This window comes from Pantherophis guttatus, chromosome 1, assembly GCF_059756535.1.
Source record: "Pantherophis guttatus breed Tessera chromosome 1, ASM5975653v1, whole genome shotgun sequence".
Classification (NCBI taxonomy): domain Eukaryota; kingdom Metazoa; phylum Chordata; class Lepidosauria; order Squamata; family Colubridae; genus Pantherophis; species Pantherophis guttatus.
In genome coordinates, this window is record NC_142063.1 from 240,152,749 (window position 1) to 240,167,875 (window position 15,127).

Sequence of the window (15,127 nt, forward strand, 5' to 3'; positions counted from 1 at the left end):
GGTTAATCCTACTTAAAACGTATTATATGAAATCCTAGACTCTGGACAAGGCTATAATACAGTACTGGGGAAGATGAAAGGAAATGGAAGAGAATTGGCAGCAGTAAGGTGGATGGATTGGACCAGGTTATGTATACATGGAAAATATCAAGGTGGTTGCTAAGAGTCTGTACCAACTTGATACATAGTCAGTCCTGCATGTTAAGATTATCTGTCAAATAAAGATAAGAGAAAACAAATAACCAAAACTAATCCTGTGACATGCACAGATTCCCAATCTTACTAATTTAAAATGGGTAGATGTAGCAGAAATCAGTCCTGAAGAATTTTTCCTCCAATAAAATTTTGCATTTGACATATTTGCATATAGGTGTCCATATTTATAGGTCTACAAATACACATTAATCTGAAACCATACTTGGGCAGACTTGTTAAATCAATTGAATTAACAATACGACTTCAAATAAATCATATATAAAATGAGATCCTTTCGCAAGATTAATTGATTGTTCACTTGCATATAAAGATACAACTCTTACATAGATTAACATTTACAAACCTCTTTCTCCCTCTCAGAAGACGGCAGCATAAAAATGGGACATTAGAATAGCTAGCTGTACTGGGAAGAAAGGAGAAAGCAAAATAGGATGAATATAAGGCAAATAATTGGAAGAGAAGGGGGAAAACAAGCTTTGTGCTGTGCTCAGCCAAAGTAAAAACAAAAGCTGGTGAGATAGCATTCAAGATGGATTCCGCAATCAAGCAAGAAAATAATAAAGCAGGACAATAAATAAATAAACAATAAAACATTTTAATCATTTGCTACTGGAGTATGGGTAAGTAGCAACTTAAGAAGTAGCGTCAATGCAGCCAATGCACTTGAAGTTAAAATATTACAGTTTTATATTTGAATTTTATATTTACATTTGTAAATGCATTGTGATATTCTTGTATTTTTTGTTTATGTATTTGTATGGCCACCCAATTCAAGCTGCATGACTGGGTGGTAAAAATGAATTATTTATTTTGAATTAAAATTATTATACATTGAAATAGACCAGTGTTTCCCAAACTTGGCTATTTTAAGATGCATGGACTTCAATTCCCAGAATTCCCCAACCAGTATGCCTGGTTGAGGAATTCTGGGAGTTGAAGTCCATACATCTTCAAAGGGTCAAGTTTGGGAAACACTGAAATAGACTATTATGCAGTATATGGATCTATTTTGTAAATTGTGGCTATTTATTTAAACATGTTCTTATAGTTGACCTTATGCAAAACATTGATTAAAATGCTAGGATAAATCCAGGCAAGTGGCAATCCACTGAAATGCAGTTTAAGTTGACAATATACTAAATATCACTAAACCTAGCATAATCATCTTGTTAAATGCGTGTTTGGGTATTGGACTCCCATTTATAAAAAGTATGCAAATTATTATAGTCAATGCAAGGTAAACTGACTTTTTTCTTTTATTGTATGTATAAAGTTCTATGCAGTTCTATGTACACCTAGTCCTGACACTAATTTTAACCCATCCTACAAAATAAGAAAAAAGTCTGGATTCGGTTGATTTTTTTCAAACTGTTCAAAGTATCATTTTCAAATAGAATTCCTACATTAGCTGCAGTCTCTTGCCAAATACCATGCATATCTTTTAGATAGACATATTTATGATAATTATACAATCTCTTTAAGGATTAAAGTGCCAGAAAGCCTTCTTGCCAGATTCCTTCTTTTTGTTTCCTCCACAGTAATGTTAGTGAGATAACCAATTGCTGTGGAATTCATATTTAGTGCAGTGGCCCCAACCTGGTTCAGAGAAGAATGTTTTTTCCGTGGACCGGGGAAGGGATGTGGTTTCGTCCGCTGCCTGCATCCCATGATGGGGATGGGGCTTCCCTGCTTGCACAGTTTAGTTCCTGGCAGGCCACCGAGTGGTACCAGTCCATGGACAGGGGTAGGAGGACCTTGATTTAGTGGGTTATATGCAGTGGTGAGATTCAAATAATTTAACAACTGGTTCTCTGCCCTAATGATTTCTTCCAACAACCAGTTTGCCAAACTGCTCAGAAAGTTAACAACCGGTTCTCCCGAAGTGGTGCGAACTGGCTGAATCCCACCACTGGATATATGTTAGATGTTTTACTCCAATTTGTGTGTCAACTTTTCTTTGTTGATTTTTAATTTGTAAAATTCACGGATAATGTTCAGACAAACACAGATTTTTTTTTTATCCAGACAAATACATAAAAAATTATCCTGAATTGTCAAAAGGAGCCAAGGCCAGGAAAAGCAATAATATGAGCCAGAAGTTGAGAACAATCACCCATACACCTCCTCATCTCAATTGTATTTAATTCTGTCTGCGATTCGAGTGTTGCACTTTGCATGCTGTGGTAGAGAAGGTATATTTCTTACAAATTTTGGCTGAGTTATTCATAGTCATCTATTGTCCCTTATAAATAATGCAGAGTCATAGAGCAATTGGTACACAGGGTTTGCTTGAATTACTTTAGAGCCAAGGACATGTAATTGACCTCTTTTTTTTTTTTTTTTTTTACAAAAGGGCAATTATATATTCTGAAAGTACCGTGTTTCCCCGAAATTAAGACCCTGTCTTATATTTTTTGAACCCTGAAATAAGTGCTTGGCCTTATTGCCATGCGCTCAAAAGCCTCATTGGGCTTATTATCAGGGGAACTCTTATTTTGGGGGAAACTGTATCATTCGCAATCTTTAGCAGGAGAGTAAAAAAAATCTTAACTATTTAATGGATTTAACTTGCTGCTATATTCACATCACTAAGCCATCTACATTCTGTACTTTTGGAAGTTTAGTTGGATTTTTTCTTTACCAAGAAAAGTCAGGTTATTTCCCAGAGTCTGTCTCTAGGCCTTTGGTCAAATGCTGACTTCAAATCAATATAGGCAGCATGAAACTATTTTAGCTAGCAATATATTTTTCTGTCAAATGATGTAATGTGAAGCACTGGTCAATCACCAATTATCCTAAAGCAGTGGTGGTGAACCTTTTACTTACTGAGTGCTGAACAGGAACACACTACGCGCACTCACATGCCATCCACAGTAACACGCAGCTCCACCCCATGTGCTGCATGCGCAACCGCACCATCTCTGCATGTGCACAGCTTTCACGCATGCACCTTAGCACACGCTGCGTGCTCTATCTCACCATATGCGCGTGTGCACAGCTGTCACATGCACAATACATGCACACAAACGCTGTCTACGCATGCACACACTGCGCACCAGTCATCTCACGCGCATGCACAAACGTGTGCATGCACAGGAGAGCTCCGAAGACCAGCTGGGTCCCATGACTTGCACGCATGCACACCAGAGGCCTGAACACCAGCTGGGGCGCACGCGTATGCACAGTTTCAGATGAGCTTGGCGACAGCTCGCGTGCCTGGAAAAATGGCTCTGCGTGCCACTTCCGGCACGCAGGCCATTGGTTTGCCAACACAGCCCTAAAGCATGCCAGGTCAATAGATCAAATAATCAATCTGTTATTTTGGGGGGAAATCTCCGAGCACACAATTAGTAATATTTAATAGGCTAATTTGGCACCCCAGTTATGTATTTACTTTTGTGAAGTTTATTTGAATAATGAGTGTTCAATAAAGCTCTATTTTTGCCTTTCTTCCCGAGAAGCTGTGGATTTGTTAATATGTGGCCAAGTCAATTTCCAATAGTAAATTGAAAACTTGCCATCTCTTCAAACTATTTTGTTTTGTTCTCCCTGAGATTGATTTCTGTCTCCTAAACCATTCAGTTAATCTTAACCACTTATTTATGTTTATTTATTTATTTTAACCTTTATCCCACCTTTATCATTTTCATAAATAACTCATGGTGGCAAAGATCCCTAATACAGTTCGTTCAAAGATACAAAGGCACTGAAAATAGTGACTTAAGACCGCTTTTCACACTTACAACCATTGCAGCATCCCCATGATCACGGGATCAAAATTCAGATGCTTGGCAACTGGTTCATATTTATGACCGTTGCTGTGGCCCAAGGTCACGTGATCACCTTTTACTACCTGCCGACAAGCAAAGTCAACGCAGAAGTCAGATTCACTTAACAACTAGGTTGCTAATTTATCAACTGCAGCAATTCACTTAACATCTGTGGCAAGAAAGGTTATAAAATGGCGTAAAACTCACTTAACAAATGTCTCACTTAACAACAGAAATTTTGGTCTCTATTATGGTCGTAAATTGAGAAATACCTGTACTCCTTCCCCCTTTTATTTTCCCCACAACAGCAGCTCTGTGAGTTGGGCTGGCCTATAACCACCCAGCTGATCTTTATGCCTAAGGCAGGTCTAGAACTCACAGTCTCTTGGCTTCTAGCCTAGTGCTTTAACCACTTAACCAAACTGTCCCATGTCATTGCATTTTCCCTAATAATTCCACAATTTTGTGTGAGGTCAAATATTAAAATTGAAATTTTACTCTCCCAAATAACAAAGCAAGAGGAAAATTACAGTTGTCACCTTTTATGACCATGCTAGAAACAGACCAAGTTCTAACCTAGGAATAAATTTATTACAGCATAAATTATGGCTAGACAGTCTGTAAATTGCAACCCACAATCTACCGTCTTTTGAAAAAAATATTGCTAAATATCGAGGAAATAGTGTTGAAAGGATTTGAGTTGGGGAAAGGGAAGTTTAGTTTTCGTAGTAAAATCTTCTCTAATGAAACAATGTGGTGTTACACTATTTCCTTTGAAAGCCATGTGCCATCTGACTGCACTAAATGTTCAGTGATTGCTTTAGATAAACATTACACTTTGTAATTACACATTGCTTTAGATAAACACGACACTTTATTTTGTCAAGAGGCACTCAGCAAGGAAGCACTAAATGTTTCCCAAAACTTCTTTCCAGTGCTGACGTGGAGGTATCAATATCATGCACTTCAGGGGTGGGTTCTACTTACCTTTACTACTGGTTTGCTTCGCTCACGCGTGCGCTCTTCTGCACATGTGCAGATCAACTTTGATGATGTCCAGGTCAGTGGGTGGAGCCTCCTGCCGGTTTTACTACCAGTTCTTGAGAACCGGTCTGAACTGGGGGCAACCCACCACTGATGCACTTAAATCTATAGCCCAACACCAGCAGAAAAGGAGTGCAAATATGAGGAAATAATCCAGGAATAAAGAGAATTCTTATAAAGTTTTAAAATGTCTGCTCAAGGTCCTTGTTTATTTTTACTGGGAGAAGTTTAAATACACGGTTTGCTCTCCTCTTGAAATTAATTAACTGCTTAACTGTATTTGCTTTGTACCTGCCTGTCTTGCACACACTTACAATGGACATTAATAAGCTATATTAATAGCTTATTAGACTAAGAAAGCTATTTCTATGAAGAATATGTCTATGAAAAACTACTGGTTGTATTGCTAATTGCTACTGGTACAATCTTACCAAAATATTAACTTGATTTCTAAGATGAAGTAAAATCTGGCAGTCTAGCAAAACCAAAGTTAGAGTGTTCTCAACATCACTACATGGTACAGTCTTGCAATATAGATGAAAATGTGCTTTCCCACCAATGACTTCTTGTCAATATTTTTACAACTGTATCTTGTATCACATGGCTCTGTCTAGATCAAATTTATTTGTATTTCGGCTTTCCTTTGTCCTGAATTATATATATTTCATAAAATTGGCAAAGTAACCAGCCTTCCCAAGGGACAACAGAAACAGGCAACTTGTTTCCCTCCAGATGTTTTGGATGATAGGTACCATCAGACCAGTGGTGGGTTTCAAAAATTCTCGCTACTAGTTCAGTGGGCGTTACTAGGTGGGGGGGGGATGTGACTGAGTGGGCATGGCCAATTGACATCACTCATGTCCACTCAGTCACATGACCTCCCCACCTAGCCATGCCCACAGGAAAAGGTAGGAAAATTTTTGTAATTTCCATCTATCAACCCCCGCCTACCCTTCGCCAGTAACCCATTTCCCCTCCTTTAGCAACCCCAGCCCTAGTCCTGCTTCCTCCCTCCCCCCACCTCTTTGTACGGGCTGCTTACCTTCTGCGGCGGCTGGTCCAGAGTCCAGAAGGCAAGCTGACTGGAGTTTTCGGTGGCTCCCAGCCAGCCGCTGCAGTTGCAAAGCGGCTCTGAAAGAGGCAGCAGCTGGCCACAGGCCACCGAAAAGTACCAGAGGTCACGAAAAAAGTTCCTGCCATCGCCACATGTTCTTCGCGCATGCACATCACATTGGAATTGCAAGACAATGGGATGTGCGTGCACGAAGAATATGGCAGCAACAAATATGGCAGGCGGGGCAAGCGAGCGGCGACCAGAGCGGTTCAGGGGTGTGGGCAGCCGGCCATTGCTACCAGTTCAGCGACCTTGGCCAAATTTCCGCTAACAGTTCACGTGAACCAGTACAAACCAGCTGTATACTACCTCTTTATCAGACCCAATCAAATGGCCATGGTGAGACTACAGTGAAGTTGAAAACCAGAACATTTTCTGGGAATTAGATCACCTATCCTTTTCTAAAGTAAGATATTGTTACACCAAGTGATAGTAGGGCATCAGACAAGATAGGGAGAGCTTTCCTTCCAATAGCAGGAGGTACCAACAGATCTTTACCACTAACCACCAATAGTGATTGACATCATGCAGTTATATAAATAAAGCCAAAACCGGCAGAGAGGTTTTGACTGAAATCTATAAAAGGTGCCTCACCTACTTTTTACTACTATTATTGCTTTAAAGAAACGTACTCATAAATAAATAATTTAATGGATGCAATGAACATGAATTTGGGCAAACTCTGGAAGACCATGGAGAATAGGGGAGCCTGTTGTGCTATGGTCCACGGGGTCAGGAAGAGTTGGACATAGTGACTAAACAACTCAAAAACAGCAAGAAAATTTTGTCAAATATTATTATAACATTCCACTAAAGAATATGTTATGGCTAAGAGGACATCTTTTCATTGTACTTTAAAACATTACATCATTGTAGTGTTGTAAGTTATTTCCTAAGGGTTGAAGTGAGGAGGGCATTGTTTTATGATGGCTCTCTTACATCTTGAAGGGGCAGATCCAGTCAGTGGAAGGAGAGGAGGAGCCAGTTTGAGACAGCTATTTTGTGGAGTGTCTCAGAGCAATCTTCTCTTTCTACTTCTTTTAAATTTCTACCTCTACCTGAAGCTACTGGGGGATGCAGTGATTGGCATGGGGTTTGGTATCCTTAATATGCTGATGATGCCGAGCAATACATTTCATCTTCAGGCCAATAAATAATGCTATGAAAATGTTGACTCAGTGTCTGGAGGCTGTCAAAGTCTGGATGAAGAGGAATAAACTCTGTCTGAATCATTCCAAGTGGCATTTGGTGATGAATTTAATAATTCTAGAAAAATACTATCTTTGACTGGGGTTTCACCTTCCTATTCAGAAGTAGTTCTCAGTATACTCCCAGTTCCTGATCAAAGACAGTTTTGCACAGTTGTATCTTGAGCACCAATTGTGACAATTCTTGAATTGTTCACAATTCACATGTTAGTGATTTCCCACTTGAACTACTGTAAAGTGTTCTACATAGAGCTGCTTTTGAACAAGATTTGGAAGCTACAGATGGTATAGATAGAACATGGCAGCCTAAGCAGTGAGAGGGTATCACTCTCAGATGATCAAATAATATAAATATACTTCAGGTCTCATTTCCAGAAGATTGACTCCTGATTTGGTGTTAAGGAAGGGCATTTTTAGTAGTCATCTCCCCTTTTTGGAAATCCTTCACCTCAAAGACTTGACCAGTTTCATCCTTCCTTAGCTTTCAGCATAGGGAGAGGATATGCAATTGAAGCTGGCTTTCTGTACACCTGGCTATTTCATTTCTTGGTTTTGTATCTTCTTTCCTTTGTTTGTTTGTTTGTTTGTTTGTTTGGTATAGATTTGGTGTCTTTGGGGGGGCGTTGAGATTATTAGCTGCTCAGAGCCTTCAGAAACAGACAACACATAATTACACACATACACACTATACAGTGGCTCTGCTGTGATCGTCAGAGCCTTCTTTTTTTTAACCTTTTAAAAGCATTTTTTTAACAACCTATTCGGCTGGGATCTTCAGAGCTTTTTTTTTTACCCTTTAAAAGCGTTTTTTTTGTACAACCTATTCGGCCGAATAGATTGTAAAAAAAATGCTTTTAAAAGGAAACAAAAAGGCTCTGACGATCGTGCGGCTCAGCTGGGATCGTCAGGGCCTTTTTTTTTAACCTTTTAAAAGCATTTTTTAAAAGAAGTGGCAAGCAGGCAACCAGGCGATTCGATGGGCATGGGCGTGGGGTGGGAGGCAGGGATTTTTTGCTACCAATTCTACGAACCACCTGCTGCCATCGCTACCGATCTGGTCCAAACCAGGAGCATTTTACCCCTGCCTCAGACCATGCTGTCTCCCTTGGCTAAGAAAGAGAGATGAGCACTGCCCCTTAGAGTTGGACACAACTGAACAGGAGAAACCGTTATCTTTACTTTTAGTAACAAACACAGATGGTGGGAGAAAGAGAATTAAACAGCACTGAAATAGGACTACTGACTTCTAAGAGGGAGTCATAGAAATACTGCCTTACCAACACACAAATTTCCACTGAAACAAAGGTCACCAATATAAGCTCTCTTTTATTAGAAGGACCAAGGAAGAACAGGTCATAGTGGAGATCTTTTGCTTGATCTGCTTGATCATTTTGTACTTGATAGTACCTTCTTCCTAATCTGCTGCCTTCCAAATGACTGTGTCCACAATTGCCAAATCACCAAGACAACATGACCAAACCCTAGGAATTGTGGTAATTGCAGTCGCAAGCCATCCAAAGAACAGCCACAGAATTTTATTCTGTATAATATCCAGAATATGCCTGTACAGAGATAATACAGTGCAACATTTTATTACAAATGACATTTGTTCTTTTGCTTTAATATAGCAAATGGGGCAACATTCACTTCTATGAATCAGAAAATTGTTATGGAAAACCACAGAGTCAATCCTGGACAAAGGAAAGCACAGAACGGCAGTGCATGTTGGAACAAATCTTCAAATTAGATTAATTTAGCAAGACTGTGAATTAAATAGAATTGCCGTGGTAGAATCAAACAAGGTGCCATGGTAATTAGGCTCTTGCTTTCCTTAGGAATGGAAACCTCCAATACATGCAGTGTCCTCACAGAAAAGGTCTATTAATCAACTACTGACAGCTCAACTTCTTTTCTTAAGAAACTTTTGGCAGGTTCTACTTTTATAAAGTTTAGCACATAGCAACAGTAGAGAGAGGTGGTTTTTTTCTGGAAAAAAAACAAAACACCCCAGACCAACAGTATACTGATGCAAATGTAGGGCCCAGTCAAGAAAAGAGAGGCAGCATAAAAGCAGAATCTTTCCATTCTAGATCCTGCTAGTCATCCACAATCAAATTCCACATGAGACTTCGACATGCAAATATTAATGACTGAAATTTTACCTATTAGTGGTATGGGGCAATATTTTGGGCATTACCACCCCCCCCCCCACATCTTTATGCTCCTGAATGGAAGAAGTAAAATTTCAGGAATAAGTTTAAATTGTTGCCAAGGGCATTCACATTAAGACTTTATTATCTCAATATTTATATATTATATATTTATATTGATTTGATTAATTACATGCCACCAAATTGCTGTCTACCCTTAGCAACCATATAGATTTTCTCCAAGACTCTCCTACCTGGTCCTTCAGGTCTTCCAATGGGGCGTCTATCATCTATAACTGGGTCCACCCACCTTGCTGACGGACATCCTTTTCTTCTCTTTCTTTCCACCTTTACCAGCATTACAGCCTTCTCCAGAAAGCTAGGCATTCACACAATGTGTCCAAAGTATAGAGGTGTTGCTTTGTTTGACATAAAAGTGTGCATATCAGCACTGCTCTGGTTTGGCAAGTGCTTTGACTTGATGAGACATTTAGATTCTAGACATGTCATTTTATCCTCAGTTTCCCCCCCACTGTTTCAGCAAACCATGCCTGCTAAGTTTAGTTTTCAAGGGTCAATAATGTCCTCTCAGTACACATTTCATTTGGAATTTTGCGTATATATGATAAAAACATTATCCCGGAATCAACTATGCTTTATTGTTTGATTTCTTCCAACATTTTCATATATTCATGAGACTAATAATCTTAGTTCTAAAAAGGCTCACTTTAGAGCAGGGTGTCAAACTGGCAGCCCATGGGCCGGATGCATCACATGCAGACCACGCCCACACTAACTCCGCGAAGGAAAAAAAATCATGATACGTCACATGACGGGAATGTGATGCCGCGAGTTTGACGCCCATGCTTTAGAGTGCCAGGCTGCTGGTATTTATGTAATTTGTGCAAACATGCACAAACACCCATGGAATTATGAGTGTGTGTACACCACATGTAACTTGTATGAGGGTGTTGAGGAACAATTTGAAATAACAACATTTATGGATTTCATCGTGAATCCTAGTCCTTTCCAGGAAATAATTTTGCAGTTTTGAAATTAACTGTGTATTACTTAAAAACTTTCATGGATTTATTTTTCCTCCCTTAGCCTGCAACCAATTCCTGCTCCCAGACAGAGCATAAGAGCCCCAATCATCCAAAGGTAAATTTCTTACCTGTACAAGATGGAGACTTTGACTTACCATCAGGAAGCAGCAGAGATGGTGAACAACATCGCTTCACCATTATTTTCCCAAAACAAACTGGTATAGTGTAGTTCCATTCAGTCTTTCAGAGTTGTCTTTCTCATGGCTATCTAGTAAAGTCTGATGAAATCAGATGATGATAAAATTCATTTAGTGTACACCTGCCAAAAAGGGGTGTGGTGGTTCAATGGCTAAGACGCTGAGCTTGTCGATCAAAAGGTGGGCAGTTCAGTGGTTCAAATCCCTAGTGCCACGTAAAGGGGTGACCTTCCCACCAAAGCTGGTCCCTATTTTTCTACTTGCATTCTACTTGCAGTGTTCCGTGCACCTTTGGCGTTTAGTCATGCCGGCACATGACCACGGAGACATCTTTGGACAGTGCTGGCTCTTTGGCTTTGAAACGGAGATGAGCACCACCCTATAGAGTTGGAAACGACTAGCACATATGTGTGAGGGGAGCCTTTACCTTTACCTTTACACCTGCCAATTCACAATTTCACTGCAGATGTACCTACTGTAAAGTCTATTCTAAAAGCCTTTTCTGAATGTGGCAGTTCAGGAAACAGTTTAGAAATGTTTTCCTGAAAGCTGTCAGTCATCTCATATGTGAGGAACATTTCTAATCGCTATCATTTTTGTTGGTTAAAGCATGCCCTGGATATATGAAGGCCTTTTGAGTGGGAGTATAATGCTTTTATCCTAAAACGTATTAGATTTCTTAGAGAAATATTTTAAGTAGCTGCAATAAACTCCAGGGAATACAGTTGAATGCAGCTATTACATTGTATAACAGCATTAATAATAATAGTCTGTGGACATATATCAGCAATGGTAAATGCTAGTTAGCCATGTCATCAGCTGAAGTGGGACAAAGGTTTCTGAATAATAAATTTGCAGAAATGTTAACCTTGAACTAATAGAAGTTTCAGGCAATTTTGAAATTGCCCATGGAGAAATTGCAGCTGATTAGGAGATATTGTTGAGTCCTCACAATGAAATATGCATTCTGCCAGCTTTCAAGTCAAAAACCATAATTTTCAAAAGCTGTGGCCCCTACTACTATGTCTGCTTAATAAAAGGATATTTGTAGCAACACTGATTTTTAAATTCTTTATGGATCCTTCAAGAGGGAGCAGAAGGGTGCTGGAAAAAAGAAGATTCTTAAAAAAAAAAAACCTCTAGAAAATTCAATCAAGCAAAGGCAGTATTTCAGGATGTGATAAGAAATAGCAGTTCTATAGAGGGACAGGGGAGAAGAGTGGGATGGTGAGCTTGTGAAGTTTAAAGTATTTGAAGGAGTGAATATAAAATTAAGCTTAATTATTTCTTTTCTGAGCAGCACTGTGTCTGCTTGGAAACCATGGTAACTGGGATGGCAAATGCTGGTACCTATTTCCTGAGAGATAACATTGACTGTACAGTAGGCATTGCTCTTAACAACAGAGTCACGCAAGTCAGAGTTCACAGGGAGTTTTCTATCCTCCCAAGGCCAAAGCAGCTTTTCTTTCTCATCCTGCGCCAGAGAAATACCCAATGCAGTTTACAGCCAGGGCAGAGGGCATGTCTTCTGTGTCTCCTCACAAAGCCTTGGATTTGCTCACCTGAAATCCTCCAAAAGTTGTAGATTAAGTGGCATTTTTAACACTTAAACACACGGCAAGTATTCCTATTAATTATAATCTATTATAATTAGATTATAATTATAATCTATTATAACTAATATAATCTATTAGTTTTGGCTTGTCACAGGTAATCAAGGCCTCAACATATCCAAGAGAGAGCACATGCTTCATTTGATCTTTACTTCAGAACACAATAGATGAGATAGGCTCTGAAGTGAGGAGGATATTAACATCCATCCTTTGCTACAGACAGTACATGGAAATAAAACTTTAGTTCTTCTCCATGGTTAATTCATCTTGCTGCAGTGGCGCAGTGGTTAGAGTGCAGTACTGCAGGCTATTTCTGCTGACTGCCAGCTACCTGCAATTTAGCAGATTGAATCTCACCAGGCTCAAGGTTGGCTCAGCCTTCCATCCTTCTGAGATCAGTAAAATGAGGACCCAGATTGTTGGAGGCAATTTGCTGACTCTGTAAACTGCATAGAGTGGGCTGTAAAGCACTGTGAAGCAGTATATAAGTCTAAGTGCTATTGCTATTGCCAAAGTATCTCTGATCCTTTTAAGAAAACATGAACTGAAATTTGTGAAGGAATACCAGATTATTTTATGGGTTGCTTATTGCTTCAAATCACTTGTGTATACTTTGGGTTGAATGCCTGTTTGGCACAATTAACAATGCTGAGTGAGACACAGTTTGGGGTTTTCCACTGGGATTTTTTGAGCTTCTGGAACCTAAGGAAGTGGATAGAGTTCTTTGTAGTTTGAGTTTGAGCCACTTCCCTCTTGACTTTTGGGGGAAAATATAAACAGGGTGTGAGCGAGTGGATTCTGGTTATAATAAACTCTTCTTTGAGGGATGAATTAGATATACAGCAATAGCTTCTGATTTGAAGAAAGTAGCATATTCCTTATTGAAGATGTCCTTTCTGAAAGTGGATATTTTTTGATATTTTTGACTCTGATCACCAAATTTCCTTTGCTCCAGGAACTCAGGCTGGCTTACACAAGGATTCTCCCTTTATTTTTTTTCAAGTGTTTTATTTTTCATTTTATACATTTACAAAAAAAAAACAAAAAAACAATGAGGATATTTGGTTGACAGGGAGGAAGTAGCCCCAAGTTACCTTCTGAGACTCTACGGATGAGGTTGGATTTGAGTTTGTGTGTCTCCAGTCCTAGTTGATCACAATGCCACACTGGATCTCAAATATGAGGTAAATTCTTCCTTAAATTGAGCTTGGATACAGATTACTATATTAACACAACCAAGCTACTTTGTTGGCAATATTATGGAAATGGTTGCCATTCTCTTCTTCTGGATAGTTTTTCAACTTCTCACTATAGTTCTTGGTGGTCTTTCATCTAAGTTCTAGCAAGCTAGCCTAGAAAATGGGATACTTTATCTATTTAAACTAAAAAAATTCAAAAGTGGTTGTACAAATCAAATTAAAAGTGAAACTAATTTTTAGTGTCTTTAGTGGATGAGCTACAGGAAAAAAAAATTCAAAGAAATAGTGCCTCACTTCCATTTTTCATGAATTTCTCATTTGATGTCTAACTGAAAGAATGAATAATTTTGTTCAGTTTTTATTATCTTCATTTTTTTTTTTTTTGAAGGAAATTTTAAAATGCCAGTGTGGTCTCATGATTAAGACACCAGGATAGAAGTTCAGATGACTGAAAATCCCCAGGCTGCAGTGAGAGGTGCTTCCCGGCCCCACCGGATGTCCGTGGGGTAGAGATGGTGCACCACACCAAGTTCCTCGCCCAGACCGTGATGGTCCCAGGTGGAGATGTGGAGCTGGCCTACCGCGTCCTCACCAGAGTCCTCACTGTGGATGGAATTATCGACCATGTTAAGCGCAAGCGGTATTATGAGAAGCCGTGCCAGAAGAGGTGGCAGGAGGCCTACGAAGCATGCCAGAGAATCTATAACTCTGAAATGGGTAGAAAGATCAACTTCCTGATAAGGAAAAACCACCCGGATCCTTGGCTCGGTTGCTAATCCGAAGACTTTCAAGGGCAGAGGCGCTTCCGAGGCTCCAGCTCACTTTATTTGTTGGAAAGTCTGTGAAGTCAATAAAATCCATATGAAAAAAAAAGTTCAGATGACTGAGATCTAGTCCTGCCTTAGGCCTGGCTGGGTGACTTTGGTTCAGTCATTCTGTCTCTGTGCAGCTTACTCCCATAGGGTTGCTGTTGTGGGAAAATAAGATGAGGAAGGAGTATTAGGCATGTTTGCTGTTACATATTAAGTTAAGTTGATTGGAGTCTTGGGATTGGGTGCTGTAAGCACAATGTTCATTGGTTAACAACTGACAGCTGGCTGTATATAAGGAGCTGTCAAGCGCGGGTTTCCTGTTCTCTGGCATACTTGTATTAATAAAGGTTCAGTTAGTTTAAACTCCGTCTCTGTCCTGTCAGCCGGCACTGAGAACAAAATAGTGGCGACGAAGGTGGGATATAGGGAGTATAATCTCCAGAATTAATCGGAAACGGATTCCAGTGCCGAAGAAAAGAAAAAAAAATTGAGTAAGGGCGATAGCGGAGCGTGAGGAGAAATGGCGTCGCCTCAGAATTTCGCTCCATTCAACGCTACTGTGGAGTCGTGGGAAGCGTTTGTTACTCGGTTCGATTGTTTTTTGATCGCTAACGACTACCGTGAGTTGTCAAGTACGGGGTGGGAGCGGTGCTCAGCCATGTCCTACCTTCTGGCCGTGAGTTGCCCATTGCCTATTATTCTAAGACCTTGGCACCAGCAGAGCGTAATTATTCGCAGTTAGATAAAGAGGCTCTCGC

The 15,127-nt window shown here is 39.8% G+C and overlaps 1 pseudogene across 1 annotated transcript in view; it reads left to right on the plus strand.

Moving 5' to 3' along the window:
- The window catches only part of LOC117660902 (small ribosomal subunit protein bS21m pseudogene), a 71,155-nt pseudogene extending 56,655 nt beyond the window's left edge, over positions 1-14,500 (plus strand). Inside the window, exon 2 of the transcript XR_015731385.1 lies at positions 13,946-14,500. The product of XR_015731385.1 is annotated as a small ribosomal subunit protein bS21m pseudogene (transcript). The remainder of the gene's footprint in view (positions 1-13,945) is intronic.
- Positions 14,501-15,127: the final 627 nt, after the last annotated feature.